The following is a 19,451-nucleotide window of genomic DNA, read 5'->3' as shown; positions in this document are numbered from 1 at the left end:
CTTCGCCTTTTATTCGCGGGATAAGTCGGCCCTGGCTGAATTTTGCATTAGAAATTTACAATCCGGTCCCAGGGTATAACCTACTTAACACAAAAGGCCGCGGCCTTCTTCAGAACCGGCCATTCCCAGGATTGTCTTTACGGACCAACTTTACTCAATTACCAAGACCTAATCCAACCTTTTAAGCTGCCCACCACGTGCTTGCCCGGAAACGCTGCTCAGAAATTTTATTTCCATTCTGTTTACCGTCGAGAGCCTCCACGAATTCCCGTAGCCCGGATTCTTTTCCTTCCATTTTTTCGGTTAACGAGCGACGAAAGGGAGACAAAGAAGGAATATCGTTCGTAAAGCCACAGGAAACGCGCCAAACTTCCGTCGACAGACGGCTTTTCTCATTGATATCGATCGAGCTTTTTGTACTCTATTCACTGATTTTATTACACACTTTCTGTGAACGTTCCGTATATAAGATGTTTGATTATGTTCCTTAGAGTTTGCACGAAGAATTCATTCGTTTATTCGCGTTTATTTATTTTTTTCTTTAGAAAATCGTGCATTTTTTAATGAAAGGTTAATAATTCTCGTACGTGGAATAGTTTGTTTTTAGAGCATTTGGAGCAATGATATGGAGGGGTCTGGAGAACAGATGTAGGAATATTAGGAGACTGGAATAACTAAATATTTGGAAAATAGAAGTAGAATACATTTTAGTAGTAGAAAGACGGAATGCAATGTTAAAAGAATATTGTGATATTGGAAAAACGAAATGCGATGTTAGAAGATGAAGAATTCTAACATTAGGGGAACAAAATTTAATATTTAGGGACAGAATAATAGAAATTCTAAAGATATTTGCATTCGATTTAAATTTCCAATCATTTCAAAAAATTTATATTCAGGAACTATCATTACAACCCCTAAAATTTTTAATAATCATCAATCATATTATAAAAGGATATGTTTTTAATTATAAAAGGAAAAATTGAACAGGTGTGAAATAATTCATTTTAGAAAATTATTGTTATCCTTAAAATCCCTCCAAAATTTAGTACAATTACTACACCTACCCCTTTTCTCAGTTCTCACAACGAACTAGACCTGAGTACCCAACATTGTACCAACCATTCCAAAACAGTATAATTAAATACACCAACGATACCAGGAATCTAATACAAAATTCTTTAAAAAATTAAAAATGATTAATAATAGCCAAAAAATTCTTTAAAAATTAAAAATTATTAACCCTTTGCACTCGAGAGGTGACCCTCAGTCACCATTTCATAAAATTTGGAAGATCGATATTAATTAATATATCAAATTTAATGCAATGTAACAGTGAGCAAAGTATCGAAATTAAATAACTCTACAATTATACAATTATTTATTTACTGCTCAAAAAAGTATCGTCAGTTTTTTCATAGAGAATCTTTGATTTTCTACTCTTCTCTAGCCAAAAATCGTCGAATGCAAAGGGTTAATAAGAGCCAAAAAATTCTTTAAAAATTAAAAATTATTAATAATAGTCCAAAATTCTTTAAAAATTAAAAATTATTAATAATAGTCAAAAAATTCTCCAGAAAATATCTATATCCCAATCGAACGTTATCCTCGGCTTCAGCAACAACGCGTGTCTGTCATGCACTTCCTGTCAAACTCAGGGTGGCAAACGCTATGTCTCCATCGATATATGGTTGTTTCGCGTGTGCACGCAGGAAAATATCACGCACCAAATACGCTTTTGGTTGCCGGCTGACCTAGAAACACTCGTCGAAATCATTACGCCGCGGTTGAATAAGGGAAACGACGATTCATCGTCATCCCTCTAGAAGATTCAGACCGCGGCGCGCCAAGAGCATCGCTTTTTCTCGAAGACACGGCGAACGCGAGGCAAGAACGTTCTCCAAGGGCGAAAGTTTAATTAACAGAGTCCACGGGCTGCTTTTGTTTCGACTTACTTTCAGCTTCACCTTTTCAGCGCTTAAGTAGTCTAGGGGTCTAGGGATTTAAAACGAAGTGGCGGCTTTTCGAGACGGCGGAAATATTGTTCCAGCTGGCCCGGCTGTAGATTTTTCGCTGTAACGAATAACTCGTTTAACTTGTAATCGCAATTACAGGCCGAAGAGACAGCTCGATGTTAATTGCAGGATTGGTTAATTAAATTTGAACCACGATATCGTAAGATGGGATTAATTTGGTAATAGAACCTTGGTAATTTGCAATCTTCTTACTTTACCTCGTCGTATTAGTATTTTCGGATCAGGTGACTTATTTTTGGATAAAATTTCGCGTATTATTTAATCGTGTAAAATTTGGAACGAGAGACGAGGTAAGACAAACATTGTTAATTAGAACTACTTCGATATCAAAATTTAGAATAAATAGATAGTACTAATTAAAATTGTACGATGGAAATAATTTGCAGAAAATGACTGAGACTAATTACTTTAATTAATTTGTCAGTCACAAAGTTAGTATTAAACTTCCACGACTGGACAAATGACTGGTGGTTGAAGAAATAAATGAAAACTAAAATTGTCAAACTACTTAAAATAATTAGTTCCAATTATTTCCTATTTTATCCTTTGGCAATTATTTTCACCATACTACTACAGTTTAAAAATAATTATCAATAAGTTTGACTAGGTATCATCTGTATTTAACACAGATATTTATTATATTTAATATTACAATTAATCGAGTCAATTATCCAACTAGAATTGTCAAACTACTTAAAATAATTAGTTCCAATTATTTTCTATTTCATCTTTTGGCAATTATTTTCATCATACTATTATAGTTTAAAAATAATTAACAATAACGTTGACTAAATATCATCTATATTTAACACAGATATTTATTATATTTAATATTACAATTAATCGAGTCGATTATCCAACATCTCCAATTCCAATCTCAGCTGAAACAACCCTTTCAATATCAAATACCCATTTAAAAGCCAAAAGGGAGACCTGAACCACAACAACTCAAACTTAACTTTAGCACACCCCTCTCCTTACCTCACAATCTTCTCAACAACCTACATCCACCACCAATGCAGATAACCTCCATACATCCCCTCACAATGTCCAAAATCCCTCAGCCAATCGATACTCCCCACTCTCACCCCAATCTCCCACCCTCCACCATAAAACGAAACCGGAAAAGGAAAGAAAAAAATAAAAAAAACGGAAGCGAGAAAACTTCCCTCGCTAGAAGATCATCCCACTCCGCAAAGAAGGGGGCAGAGCTTTCCCTGAAGCGAGAAAGAAGCTCGAGAGAAGGGTAGAAGAATCGAGGGTGTAGCGGAATTTCTGAAAGGTCCGCTTTAATCAGTTCGATTCCAGGCCAGCCAGCCAACATTGGCCCACTTCCCGAGTAATAACGTAGCTACATCGGGGCAATAAATGTGCTCGTAGCTCGAAGCAGCCTCAGCTTGGCTCGAAAGCCAGAGCCGGAGAGGGGTGGCTTCTTCGTCAGCACGCACCGATGAACGCGACCTTCCGCCTTGACACCTTCGTGGCAAGCCCCGAGTAGCTGTTTATTCCCAACCCTCTACTCGCCACTCTTCCTGCTTCTGTCAAACTCTCCCACCCGACCGCCCGGTGTCTTTGACGGAGGGAAATGTGCAAGCTGCTTGTAGAAACGGGTCGCCTTTATTACGTCTAGGGGTGGTTTACACTCGGGCAAGACTATTGGACGTTTTCGGTGTAACTTCTTAGGGAAGTCGTGTCGGGCTGTTTATAGAGAGCGGTTGGTTGGAAGAATTACGGGTAATTTCGGGGTTTTCGGGTGGTTCATGGTGATTACAGCAAGGGTGACGTGAATTTTTATGGATTTTCTCGGTCTGTGTATTATATATATTTATTTGTTTAGTTTATTAATTATTTAGTTATTTTATTAGGGTGATGGATGTTAGTGATAAGAGGAAAAATATTATATATATTTATTTACTTATTTTATTGAGTATTTTGTTAATTTGTTAGGGTGGTGGTTGATAATGATTCAAGGAGGAATATTATATATATTTATTTGTTTATCTTATTAATTATTTAGTCATTTTGTTAGGGTGGTGGTTGATAGTGATTAGAGCAAGAATATTATATATACATTTATTTGTTTATTTTAATGATTATTTAATTATTTTGTTAGAGTTTGTTGGGTTGGTGGTTGATAATGATTCGAGGAGGAATATAATATATATTTATTTATTTATTTTATTGATTATTTAGTTACTTCATATTTACAGTTTCTTGTTAGTCTGGATTTACAATGAGAATTTTATAATTAGCTATCAATATAAATATTTACCCTTGCGTTTATTAAGCATACATATAATTTATACACTATCAATATTTATTTTTTATTTGTTTACTTATTTAATATCAATTTGTTTTTATTATTCTACATACATAGCCAGAAAATTATGTTTTCATTAAATATTACTAATTCTATATAGTAATTTAATATAATTACACTATAGAATTATTAATATAATCACTAATATAGTAATTTAATAATATAACATTTTATATAGCAATTTAGATAATACTCGGATTTCGATATTTTTCTTAATCCTTCTAGTCTAATCTGCATACGAATTTTCAGTAAATCGGTTCATATATTTTTTTCTCGATATATCTACGATATTCAGAATTTTTTGATTATCATTTAATACTCGTCTCAATAATAATCAAATTTTTCCGAAATTTTTCTCGGATTTTCAATATATCTCGCAATTTCCGAATTCAAACCGAAGAATTCTTATAAAACTATCTCAGACACCGGATCAACGAACTTTGAACGTCTCAAAGAGATGTTTTTAGAACTCCGACACGCAAGACGATTCACGGAAAGGCTCCATTCAGTTCTTTCCACTCCATTCACTGGTCGATTCGACTTCGGCCGAGGGGATAAAACCGTTCGCATCAAAACGAAAATAAAGAATCGTTCCGGAGGCTCCCTAAATATTTATCGAACCTAAAATTAAGCCGCCGCTTGGCTACCATAAATAAAAGGGAAGGGGTTTAAAAATGATACGGCGAGAACCACTAAACGCCCACGCGTTTTCCATTTCAACTTCCAATCCCGGTATTTTTAGAAGCCTCTCCAAATGTTTGGGAAAAAGCTAATTACGATGGGAGCTTCGATCACGAAGGCAACGAAGATTTCCTTCATTTCCAAGGGATCCTCGTATACAACGAATCTCGTAAATTTCCACCATTTTTATTCACCCCTTTTCCAAACAAAATATTACCATCAAAAATCTAGGACCCATTTTCATAGATTATTTAACTACCCTTTAACTGTATACACGATAGTATATTTTAAAGAATAAAATTAAAAGGTAAATCGATTTAATAAATATTACCACCCCCAAAATCCACGATACATTTTCTCAGCTTATTTAACTACCCTTTGACTGCATGTACGACAGTATATTTCAAAGCACGAAATTCAAAGGCTAAATCGATTTTTCCAAGATTTTATACCAGAGTGACACCCCTTTTCCAAATAAATATTACCATCAAAAATCTAGGACCCATTTTCATAGATTATTTAACTACCCTTTAACTGTATACACGATAGTATATTTTAAAGAATAAAATTAAACGGTAAATCGATTTAATAAATACTACCACCCCTAAAATCCACGATACATTTTCTCAGCTTATTTAACTACCCTTTGACTGTATGTACGACAGTATATTTCAAAGCACGAAATTCAAAGGCAAATCGATTTTTCCAAGATTTTATACCAAAGTGATCCTTTAGAAAAAGGAAACTCGACTTTTCGATTATTAATTTAGAGCTTATCGCGACCCTTTTGATTCCCCGATCTCGATGGAGCTTATCGATCTCATTCGTTCCTCGTACGTTTAAATATATTCATTAACGACGAAGGTATCTCGCGTTAAACAGCCTTCTTGAAGCCTCTTTTTCTAACACCCTGTACGTGCCACTAGACACTGACCTAGAAGCGTCGAGAGATTACGCCTTGGCGATAACCATATCCCACAAGAGTCGAGATTTATGCGCGGCTTTTTACACGAGGATCTGTTTTAACGAGCACGCCTCGTGGCCAGCTCCGCGAATTCGAGACAATTTAAAGCGTTTTCGAGCTTGTCTCCTGCCAACATTTCCGCCGGAACTGCGCCTATCGGCGGAGGATGCTGCAGCTATCAAATGTTTATTTTTATCCCTTACTTTCAATTTTTCTTCCCAACTTTTTCCCCGTTTACTTACATTTTTGCCTCATTTTCCAAGTCTTTGGGGGGTTGTCGATATTGAAATTCTACGTGGTATTAAAAAATATAAACAAATAAAATTATAACGCGACGAATTTAATTTTGTATTAATTAGAAGGATATTTTTGATAACTATATTAATTTTAAACGATAAATTTTGGGATAGTGTAGTGCATAATTCGGAGACCCTTACGTCATAGTTAATCGTATGGAAGCCTATTCAATGTCGCTTCGAGTGTCCCCTAAAATTAGAACTCATTTATAATATGAATACTTGAAGAGTTCTCGACGATACAATGTACTGACGTAGAAGTTTGTAACAAGCGATCGTACAGTGAATTCTTCCAACTTAAAATTCGAAACTGATACATTGTTCCCGTTTAATGTAGTGACGCAAATGAGGATTAATGGCACGACAACGGGACGAGGGTTCCTGTTCCTTCACCTCAGGTATTTCGTGTAATGTTCGTTAGAACGAGCAGCTGATTAATAGCACCTGCTTCGCGAAGACTAATTTACGTACGTTTAATTTCAGATTTAATTCACGTCTTTAATTCTTAATTTTTTACTCTACGATACATTTTACACGCTAATATCGCGATAACGCGAGAAATTTTCTTCGAATCCCGAAATGTGTAGCAGAATAGATAGTATTCATAAAAATAAATCGAAGAGAAGGAACGAATTTTTCTCGTTTGAGACTTCGTTTCGGAGTAAATCGAGTTTGAAGTTCACCGAGTGCACGCGCACTCGGGAAACTCTTGAATGAATAAGGATGGTGGGCGGAGGTTATCCGGAGAGCAAAAATAAGTCGAAAATGTAGAATGAAATTTGTTCGTCGGAGGCTTCGATTTGCGGGAAAATCGAGTTTAAAATACGAGTCAACGACACCTCGGCGATAGTCACGTGGGTGGGGGTCAGCTGAGTGCAGCAGCACCCCGCGAATCTTCAATCACGATTTCTTCCGAAACGAGATCTCGAAGGAACAAAATCCATTCTACACTTTCGACTCGTTTTTGCACGTAGAATCGTACCTTGGCCAATTTTACCCGCCCATCACGAGGTAAATCCTGTTCGAATCCATCGAAAGCCAATTAAAATCTAATCAACGAAGGTACCCAATTTACCCCACAAAAATTCAAAGAAATTCGCATTGTTCCTCGTGAAAAGAGCCACAAATATGTTATTAAAATTCAGCCAGTCGGTCTGGGAACAGCGTTCCACCGTAAGATAAGCACCTTCGTGTTCCTCTTCCCCCAACTACCCCATTCGTCTTCATTTGCCACGGACAATTCAGCAGGCAAAGAAGTCGTACATCAAAACTTTACTCACCACCCTCTTCTCTAAGCTCTACTTTCTCTCACTTTTTCTTCGAAGATTCAGCCTCTGCTAGGGCCGATTCCTCCGACGCTTTAAGGCGTCGTGGGGGAAAAAATGTCCCGTTTTTTCGCACTTACGTATGCATAGTGAAATATGCTCCAGTCACTGTATCATTTTTCCAATTTAGGGCTAGAATTTAATCCCTTAGAACTATAATAGGCTACAGCAGACAATTGTTCCAAGAACCAATCTCTGGATACACGTTTCAAAAATTGTAGTAGTTTCCAAAAATTATATACACTCTTCGATATTATTCTATTATTTTCTTCTCATCGTTAAAAATTTCTATTCCTGCTAATAATCGTTTAGCTGAGATGTATTTATGATAATTCGTTCAGGGTGATCGAAATTTAAATTTACATTTATTTTCGTACGTCGAAAAATTATTCACAAAATGGAGGCTAGTCCAGTTGGACCACGAAACGTCTCACAGAGTTGACATTTGGCACCGAGGAGAATTTCTCGTCGACGAGATTTCGTCGTTCAGGGAGTTGGGACCTGGTCCCTGACTCTGAAGGATCCTCGGGCGAAACGCGTCGCGTATTCATGAATTATCGCGAATTTCTGGCCGTACGAGCGAGAACAAATGGCACCAAGGCTCCTTCGATACTCCTTGGAGGAGAGTTACGACAAAGGACGTTACTCGACCGGCTGAAATCGATTCCCTTCGCCTTCAATGAGCGTCGTTCGGAGTTGAGGTGTAACAAGGGGAGCGTTGTGCAACCGATTTCTATGAAACTTTGTGGACTGATAGCGAGCTGAAGAAAGTCGCGCGCGTGGTCGTTCGTACGCGTGGAAATTGGAGTGGTTTGCCAAGTATTTCGATGCGAGAAGAAGTTTCGCGAGCTCGAGGACTGAGTGTCACGTGACTCTTTATAAAAATCGCGATATTTTCATGTAACTGAGATATTAAGAATTGTAGCGTGAATTTTTAAATAACAAGATGCGATACATTTTAATTCTACGTTGATTTCTCTCTTTTTGTTTATTATTTTTATTCCTGTATTAAAAATTAAAGTTTATGAATTAGGTTTTTAAGATACTTATGGAAACGTATGGGATATATTTGAAATATTAGTCATTAGTTATTAGTCATTTTATTTGTGTGGTTTTTAATAGCAATATTGGTAACAGTAATAGCAATATTGGTAATAATAGCAGGATTTCTTAGAAATAAATTAGTATATCTTCGCGTGATTGTAATTTCGTTAAAAAAAATCGCACAATAGTCTATCTAGGCTTATTTTGAAGAGCGAGACTTCTATTTTTACATCCTTTGATTACAATTTTTCAGTAACTTTTTATTTAAACGCACAGGGTAAAGAATTAAAGGTAGCATTTTTAGGGAAAATTTTACAAATTCAAACGACTTTATGGACCTTAAAAAATTTTTGTCGCGGATCGTTTTTAAACAAGTATATAGAGGAAAGTCTCCTCTTTACAACGACCTCTTAAAAATTCGTGTACGATTTTTTCTCGTTACTTTATCGCACTTTCTACACAACACATGCAACATTCCCTATTCCTTATTTACACTAATGTAAAATTATCTCAGAAAAACCGATTGGAGTAATGAAAACACTCTTCTAAGTATGTCGCTTCACTGAATTCTCATAGTTTCCCTACCCATAACGGGCCAAAGTTACGTAATCCCAATAATTCGTAACTTCATAATTACCACACTAAGAATTATCCAATTTCTCTCAAATTACAAATATATCGTGAAAAGATAAATAAAAATTCTCGTAATTATTAAAAGAGTAAAACGACAATTCAATTTGCAGTTTAAAAATCACCTTGTTTTCACGCATGATCATTAATCAACGCCAAAACACTCTCGTGCAGAACAAGACTCGCCACTCGTGGCCTTCCACAGTTTCAGAAGGCTCTAGGATAGAACCTGGAGCACTGAGCATTGCACAATCGTCGTATTAAGTAGATCTTGAGCAGATAGAAAAATGGTAACTCGCAACAAGCTTTTCATCCTGCGTATGCAAGAAGGAGAGAGAAAAATAAAAAGGAAAAGAGAAAAAAATTACAACCTCTGGCTTGTAATCATGAGCAATTACGAGATGATCTCGAGCATCCTCGGCGCGGATTCAAGCTCTGCTCCGCTGAATCCTCAAATGGCCCGAAGACGTCCGTTTCCCTTCCCGGAATAACGCGGAGCGCTTTGCCATTTTTCTAGCTCGTTCCTCGCGCGGGGATTGTTGCAGGAACAGAGAAACGTTCCACTCCGCTGATTGAGAATGCATAATGTAGCAGCAGCCGCGAAATCGCGCGAAATTCTGGCCCGAATCGTGCTTTCTTAAATATACATAAACGGCCAGCAGCCGGCTCTCCTATCGTATGCATCGATCGCGCGATGCGAGCCGGCAAATAATTACCTGCGCGAAGAATTACCATCGTAATTATGTCCTGCTGCACTTTGTTATTTTCGGTCTTTGTTAATGTGCTCGTTAATGTGCTGTGAAGGATTGATGGATCTCTTTTTTCTCTTTCCGCGCGCTATTCTTTTGCTGATTGGAAAGTAAAACGGGCACCGTTCGAATTCACGATCTAGGGAACTTTTTGCGCTTGAGCGTAATTCCATGACCCAGGGAATTTTTTACGTTCAGTCGTAATTTCATGACCCAGGGAATTTTCTTTGTTCGTGCGTAATTCCAAGATCTAGGGAATTCTTTATGTTCGAGCGCAATTTTATGATCCAGGGAATTTTTTGCGTTCAAGCGTAATTTTATAACCCAGGGAATTTTTTATGTTCCAACGTAATTTTGTGTCCTAGGGAATTTCTTGTGCTCGAGCGTAATTTTATGCTTTGGCGAATTTTTTGTGTTCGTGTATAATTCTAAGATCTAGGGAATTCTTTGTATTCGACTGGTAATTTCGTAATCCAGGGAATTTTCTTCCATTCGAACGTAATTTCATAGTGTAGGAAATTTTTTGTTTTCGAACGTAATACCAAATCTAGGGAATTTTTTACGTTTCACTGTAATTTCACGACCTACAGAATTTTTCATATTTTAATGTAATCTCGTGGTCTAGGGAATTTTTGTCTTTCAGCATAATTCTAGGATTTGGCGAAGCTTCTGAGTTTCAGTGTAATTCTACGACCCGAGGAATCTTTTAAGCTCAAGTTCTAGGTCTAGATTGAGACCTAGAGTCGAGATCTAGGGTAATTTTCAAGATTTCAGGGTATTTGAGATCGAACAAATTTTCTACGTATTAATTTTCGCGATTTGAAGGATTTTAAGGAATATTTAAAGTTTGAAAATTATATTGTCGACATTTTTAAAGGAATCGTGCGTCAGAAAATCCTCTAAATTCGATAATACTGTCATCCAAGATTTAAACGTATTTTAAAAAATTCACGATTTAGAGATTCCTCCGGAATTTCTCTGTTTTATAATTTAGCCCGCTTTTTTGCGATTTTTCCTTTTCGAAATGCTCGGTTCGAGATATTTTTCCTCCTCGCTATTTACGGGTTAGGATACCGTTCATAACTCGTCGAATCCATTGTTCAGGATCTTCTTCGGACTTCAGAGATTAATTGATAGCTTAATTCTGGGCAGTTGAATTGGCAGGAAATTCCACTTTTTTCCGCCGCGCAACAAATTGAATCGATAACATCTGCGCCGTCTGATACGTGTTGTTTTTTCTCGTCTTTTTTCCTTTTTCCTTTTTGTTTTCCCGTCCGCTATGCGGTACACGTGACGAGTAAATTATTGCGGCCAACGAAACAGATGTTTCAGTCTCATGAATCGGAAACGGAGAGATGGAATTGCGTTGAAACACAATCGCTCGAAATCTTCCAATATCGAATGATAAACCGGCCCGACACTCTACTTCCATCCGCTCGAAATGCATATATTATAATCGTGATACCGCCACAACAAATTCCCCAATGGAAGAACGCATGGGAAATATTCCATTTCCTGCCTCGATTTCTGCTTTCACTGTCTGATCAACTGATAGAACCGAAATTTAAAAAATCTTTAAAAATAAAGTAGTAATATCTTCGAATTAGGATAATACGATCATCAAAACCTGTTTCAAAATATAAAATTCGTAAAAAAATTAGAAAAATTGGCGATATCCATGTTTATTTTCTATTTCTGTTAATATTAAAATGAAAAAGAAATTAATTTTTATTAACAGCTATCAAAAATTATTTTTTTCCCGTACTATCACTTAGATCACTATCATTATAGATCATTCATGGACTATATTATTGGACTCCATGGTTTCCATAGAAATAAATATATTTCAGACAGATTTAACGTTAAATCGTAAAGTTATATTTTCACGAAACAGTAAAAATTCTACAACAGTTTATTTCAGAAACAGCGCTCGTGCTATAATCGGATATAGTTCTCGCTCGTGTATTAATCCTACGCGATCTTCCCTGTTCTTGTTCTTCTGCTTCACCGACTGAACTCGTTTCCAGGAATTAAATTCCGTTTCGTAAGTGAAATTTTACAACATCAAGCAGAATCGAACTTTTTTAATTATTTCTCTTCCCTTTCTCCCTTTTACATTTGAAATTTTTTCTGCTCCGGGTAGAATCGAACTTTTCAAATTATTTTTCCCTCTTTCTACGACTTATCGTCACGAAATCTATTTCACGAAATCTATAGTTAAATAACTATAACTATACTTGCAATAAATTAATTTAGAAAATAGGCAATCACAATTACAATTATGATACAATCGGAGAATAAAATAAAAAATGATTTATGATTACGAAATTTAATTTTTATAAGAAAGTAATTAAAAAATAATTAATTTTGAAACAAGTATAATTATAATTACAATTGTGATAAAATTTGATAATAAAATTTCCCAAAAATGTCACAGGTTAAAGTTTCCATTTTTAGAGATTAAATCAGTAGGCTACGAGACTGTCAGTGTACAGACTTTATAGCGATTAAATAATTATTTAAATTAACACAAATAAACGTTGCTCTGCGTTACTTTATTATCTAAATTCCAATATAAACCTAATATCTTCCTTTGTCAATTTATATTCTGTAAATGAAAACACGTTGGACTCAAATTTAACCCAATTATCACCAATCATCCGATTCCGATGACTATATTAGCCTAACAGAAACAGAAATAGTGTATCGCCACATCCGCGAGGAAGCAACGTTCAGTTAGCAAAATTTTCAAGCAAAATTTCGAAACGAAAATTTGGTGACAAAATTTTGAAACGAAAATTTCGTAACAAAATTTTACGAAGGTTGATTGCTAACTGAACGGATACAGTATCTACACATCCGTGAGGAAGCAACGTGCAGTTAGCAACCAACCTTCGTAAAATTTTGAAGCAAAATTTCGAAACGAAAATTTCGTAACAAAATTTTGAAACGGAAATTTCGTAACAAAATTTTCCAAAGTTGGTTGCTAACTGAACGTTGCTTCCTCACGGATGCAGCGACACTATATCCGTTTCTGTTAGGCTAATACAATCATCGGAATCGGATGGTTGGTGACCTGGTAAACGGGTTAAATTTGAGTTCAACGTGTTTTCGTTTTCAGAATATGGATTGGCAAAGGAAGATATTAGGTTCATATTTGCATTTAGGTAATAAAGTAACGCAGAGCAACGTTTATTTGTGTTAATTTAAATAATTATTTAATCGCTATAAAGTCTGTACACTGACAGTCTCGTAGCCCTACTGATTTAATCTCTAAAAATGGAAACTTTAACTGTGACATTTTTGGGAAATTTTATTATCCAATTTTATCACAATTGTAATTATAATTATACTTGTTCCAAAATTAATTATTTTTTAATTACTTTCTTATAATTTATTTCCAGAAATTTTCCATCCCGGTTCCCTTCGAGTCCCCTTGCAATCTCTGTGTCACTGATAATGTTCAGACAAAAGACAGCAAGCTCGCGAGCTTTTCTATTCCAATCACATCGTATCCACCTAATTCTCTCGCTGTTTTCCAAAACCTTGGCTCGTTCATCGATTCATCTCTGTCACGTCTAATCCAACGAGGAAAACTCGCACTTTCGAGCCGTATTCAGAGCTATTGAACGAGACCGGTCATTAGAGACCAGCAGGCAATGTATTCAGAGCTATCAGCTAATCCTCCCGACAGCGATTGCTATGTACAGAATCCTCCTGTCGTCTAATTGGCCGCTTCTTCAGGTCCTATTGTACAAGCAGGGATGGAGAAATTGACCGATGGTACATCGCTAATCGCCACTGTCCTATTATGTAATTCGCGAAAATCTCCTATTTCGTCCCTTTCATTATCTTCCTCTTTATACTGCGCCTCGCTCGCGCCATTGTTCCGTTTTGTTATTTTTCACCGCGACGTTGGTAATAAATGACACTTCGCCGTGATTTATTATTCGATCTCGTCAACCATACCATTGCAATCAATTTTACCGCGTAATCAATTTTATTTCCGTGAGTTGGAATTTTTAATCCCTGATTCTTCGTATATCGTTTAATTATATCTATGGAAATAGTTTGGTACGCCGTGATTTAACGATGGATACAGCAGTCTTGCACTGTGTTTTAAAAATTTCTTATTTGTTTAAGGAACTCGTGGGATATTTAAAATTTGATGTTAATACAAAATTATTCAAAATTACCAGATTCTCTCGTTTCAGTGCCATAAATTATTCATTCAAGTTTTCTTATTTAATAGGAAAATAAAAGGAATAAGGAAATAAATAGGAACTGTTCTTCAGTACTGTTCGAAATATTTCTTCATCACTTTATAAGCCTAATTAGTAATTATTCCTTATGTGGTATCCTAGAGAATATGGGTTCTAAAGGACCGTAAACGATGGGTAGCGAGAGGTTGAAACAATTCGTGAGCAGAGTTAGAGTTAGAGTTAGAGTTGTTTTGCGTCGTTCTTTCATTACATATATATATATTATTGTTCAACCAATCGATTTCTTTGTCCAACCTTATTTAAATAATATATACAGGGTGTTCAGAAAGCTTGGAACCAAACTTGGACTACGTGTTACTGTCAAATAAATGAAAAATTTTAAATAAACTAATGTTCAAAAAGACTTTATTGAAAACATAGAATCGTATATGTAGTACAAATTTTTAATAAGGAATTTCTTTTTTTTTTTTTTTGAATTCTTGGACATTTCTTACAAGTGTCACAAAAAATCATAAATATTTTTAAAAGCTTTTATCTTTTTAATAAAACATTTTCGGAAATAAGTTTATACGAACTTTCTTTACCTATTTCACCTCAGTAACATGTAGCCCAAGTTTGGTTCTAACCTTTCTGGACACCCTATACAGATACCACACTTATCAATAATTATTAAACGTGTTTGTATAGCAATCGAGGAATATTTCGAACAGAGTGGAAAAATTGTCCCTTTAAATACGCTATAAGTCAAATTAATTTGCACGTGAAAATTTGCAATAAATATTTCACCAGTATCCTTGCTGAAATTATCTCGTACATCTCACCATTATCGTCAAGCCATAGATACATTTTCGAACACGGTGGAAGAATTGTCCCTTTAAATATACCATAAATCGAATTAATTTGCACCTCAAAATTCGCAATAAATATTTTACCGATATGATATTGGTGATATCCTCGCTGAAATTATCTCTTACATCTGACCATTATCGTCAAGTCATTGATATATTTTCGAACAGGGTGGAGGAACTGTCCCTTTAAATATGCTATAAACCGAATTAATATGCACCTCAAAATTCGCAATAAATATTTCACCGATATTCTTGCTGAAATTATCTCGTACATCTGACCATTATCACCGAACCATCGATACATTTTCCACCCCCGATGCGACTGGTTTTCCAACCCCGCCGCGGCAGCTCGTCGATCATGCCGAAAAATCCGACTCATCGCGAACATCTTGGGGAATTCTTCGCAATCTACGACAGCGAATAGCCGCATCTCTATTTCGCCGGTGAATTTCAGCCGCGCGGAGAGTCTGCAGGGATTAATCAACGTCTTCGAGATTAACCCGAACTGGTTCCACGATATTTCACGCTGCTCGACGCGGCCGCCTCGGGTTCCCCGACACTCCGTGCACAGAGATACTCAGCTGAATTGATTTTAGCCCCGTCGATGAAGAATTAAGTGGCCTGGATTCTCCTTCCTGGCGTTTTTGATGAATGGTACACGATTTTCGGCCGGGGGTGCAGTTTCATTTCTGCCTGGCCAACTGAACTTCCTGGTGGGCGAAATTTCAAGAGTGGACAGGGGTTGAAAGGGTGATCGGAGCCCATGCGAATGGGGAACGCTAGGGGCTTTGGAGAATTTGCGAATTTCAAAGATATTCGGATTCGTTAATACGTGTTTGGATAGCGTTGGGTGTGTAGTTTGAGAAAGGGGTAGAATAGGGTTAATAAATAATTAGGTTCGTGGAATAATTATTTTCTCTTGAAAATATATCGTGTGGTCGATTGTAAAGAGAATTTGTAAAAGTATCGAATTTTTATTTATTTTTACTTATTAACACGGTAATTTTTATGGGCGATGATGATGGATACGGAGTAGAATTGTGGTAGTAGAAGTGTGAGGTAAGAAAAATGAGATTGGAAAGGGATTAATGATTTTTTAATATAAAGTTGTTAAAAAATAAACTTTCGACTAACTTTCAAGATGTGGATGAATTTTCCAATGTTTTTATTAATCGTGCAATACTTCATTTTAGCCATAAATGTAGAGAAAATAAAAATATTTTGACATACATATACGTATCATAGAAATTTATCTTATGGAAGTGGGAATGCAGTTATACAAAAATTAATAAAAAATGTAGAAATTAACGAATTTATTATTAATAAGAAATTTAAATTGTTAGTAACAAATTCCTTACAGCATAAAAATAATTAATATAAATGCATGACAGAAATTTATACTCTAAAGGCATAAATAAAGTTTATAAATTGTTATATTTATCGTTAATAACAAATAAATATTGTTAATAGCAAACTGTTCGCGACGAAAATTTATAATAAAAGTGAAAAAATAAATAAATTACTGCCCATTACTTGAACTTCCTATGTAATTATGTTAAAATGTACCTACAATTTTTTAAAAAGTTTGTAAATTATTACACCGATTGTTAGTAACAAATTAATATTATTAGTAACAAATTGTTTGCAATGTAAACTTATAATAAAAGTGAAAAAATTAATTAATTATTGGCTGTTAAGGTGGGAAAATAATAATTAATGGAATCCAGGAAGTTAGAAAATTTTTAATCGGAGTGGGGGGGGCTCGGTCGATAAGCGGCTATATAAGGAGCGACGCGACGCAGCACAACTCATTTGTCCGTTTGACTTCGGAAGTGTAACATCTAAATTTTCTAAGTGCGTGGAAGGGGTGGGGGGTCGTAAACGAGGTTGGGGATGGCTACCCCACCCTCGTCCCACCCCATTAAATAATTTAATCATTTTTTTTTTGTTTTCAGGTATTAATATTTTTTCCTTGTTTTCAGCTTTAATTATATTATTTTATTTTTTCAGATTTTAATTATTTTTTCTTTTTCGGAATTTTTTCTGGTTCCTATTTATTTTTATTTGATCATTCGAATATTTCGTATAATATTCGAATGTTTCGTCGTTGGTTTGTATACATCTCATCGTTGGTTTATTTCTATCTCATCGGTGGTTTTCTCCATCCACTTGGTTAACCTTCATGGTTTCTATTCGTTCCTTTTTGTTTCTTTCTACTAATCCGTTTCCTTTCAGGTTTATATTAACAATAATATATTCTGTTTCAGCTTTTAGGTTTCTCATAATTTCATTTAAAAGACATCGTTGGACGACGTGGGATGCGTGCGTTTAGACCTAAGTAGTTATAAGTAGTAAGATAGACACCTAGCCTAAGTTTCATGTGCGTGCTGTCTATACAAAGGCAAGCTGTCTAACTTGGAGCGAATATATACCTCTTATATTTTTCCTCTTTTCTCCCCCTCGTTTGCCAAATAGAACTTAATTGTTCTCGCGATAATCGCGATCATTCTTAAGTACCGACTAGCCTGCGCGATGTACTCTCGTGTACTGGATAAGTACATGCTTCGTAAGTCATCCTCACGACTCGTCTTCGACACTCATTTCCAGTCACTGTCAATCTCGTCATGCATCGGGTTCCATGGTGACCCCCTCGAATCAGTGCGTCTTCTGACCTCGACCGGGCGGTCCGCTGCCTAAGTCGTACGCGACTTGGGCTCGGGCACATGCTGGCTGACGGACTAGTACCATCTACGGTTAGACCACAGGGATGATTAAGTTCTACCCCGTGTGGCTGGGATGGGAAGTGTCTGTCTTGGCCGGCAACCGCCCAGCTGGGCCCTCCCGTTGACACTAGAAGTTTCACTGGTTCAGGGACTATCCTTGGTCCACGTGTAAGTCTTGGCGAGTGCGACAGTGACTGGAATTGAGCTAGGCCCGATCGGGAGGGTGCCGAGGTATGAAGTTATCTCTGCACACGGGAGTACATCGCCTAGGCTAGTCGGTCTTTCGAATAATCGCGAACTCGTTCGGGCGCGTCGCGATTTTCTATTTGCTCGCGTGTTTGATATTTCATTCCCTATTTTTATGGGAACTTGAAAATATCTTAGCGTTGCGAAGTAGAGTTTTAGTATACCGAATCGAAGTACCCTTTGTAAGACACGATATTTAATAAAGTGTCGGTAGAGTCATTTTAACTTCTTTCGCTCCAAGTTAGAGTGCCTTTGACATAGACAGCACCAGTAGGTTGCGCCACTAGGGCGCATGTCGGGTCTCGATGCGTAGCCACCTCCACGTGGTGAGACCTGGTAATTGGTAACGTTTTCCACAGAGAAATCTCTGGCAAACGATACCAAGCTAAGAGCTATGCATAAAGTTTAAGATATTTCCTATCTTTTGTAAATTTTCGATATTTCAGTTAAACATTTGATGATTTTTGAGGCTGTGAGAGGGAAGTGGACGGAATTCCTAGCAATGACATCATTCAAATACAGTTATAGTTCATAAAAATGTATAAATAATCAAATTTCTTATTAATAATAAATTGTTCATAGCGTAAATTTATAATACAAGAAAAGAATTATTTTCATTGGTTATTACTTGAACAATATCATACTAATGTTAAAATGTACCAATAATTTGCAAAAATGTAAAAATTGTTACACTTATTTCTAATAACAAATTGATCATAACGTAAATTTATAATACAAGTGGAAAAATTACTAAATTATAGGTTATTACTAGTATATATAACGTATTTGCGTGAAAATGTATCTATAATTAGCAAAAAGTTAATAAATTATTACATTTATTGTTAATAACAAATATTTTGCAACGTATATTAAAGATAAAAGTAAAAAAAGTTAATAATTTATTAGCTACTACTTATACAAACAACGTATTTGTGTTAAAATGTATTCGTAACTTACAAAAATCTAATAAATTAATAAATTTATTCTTAACAGCAAATTAAAATTGTTGATAACAAATAGTTTGTAACGTATATAAACGATAAAAGTCAAAAAAGTTAATAAATTATTAGCTACTACTTAAACAAACAACGTACTTGTGTTAAAATATATTCGTAACTTACAGAAGGCTAATAAATTAATAAATTTATTGTTAATAACAAATTAAAATCATTCGTAACGAATAGTTTGCAACGTATATTAACGATAAAAGTAAAAAAAAGTTAATAAATTTTAGGTATTACAGCGGAAAAGTAACTTTTAAAGGAATCGGTAAAGTTCGGAAATTTTCGCCGATCTTCGCCCGGCCGCCGCTATATAAGGGGCCCCCGTGCAAGCTCGAGCCAGTTGTCGCTTCGACTTCGGAAGG

The 19,451-nt window shown here is 35.8% G+C and overlaps 1 protein-coding gene across 1 annotated transcript in view; it reads right to left on the bottom strand.

Annotated features, from left to right (window-relative positions):
• Ih (hyperpolarization activated cyclic nucleotide gated potassium channel Ih) overlaps positions 1-19,451 on the bottom strand; it is a 284,158-nt gene that overhangs the window by 38,828 nt on the left and 225,879 nt on the right.

The sequence above is a fragment of the Eufriesea mexicana genome, unplaced genomic scaffold, assembly GCF_001483705.2.
Source record: "Eufriesea mexicana isolate 0111107269 unplaced genomic scaffold, ASM148370v2 scaffold3377, whole genome shotgun sequence".
Taxonomy (NCBI): Eukaryota; Metazoa; Arthropoda; class Insecta; order Hymenoptera; family Apidae; genus Eufriesea; species Eufriesea mexicana.
This window is presented reverse-complemented; position numbering and strand designations above follow the sequence as displayed.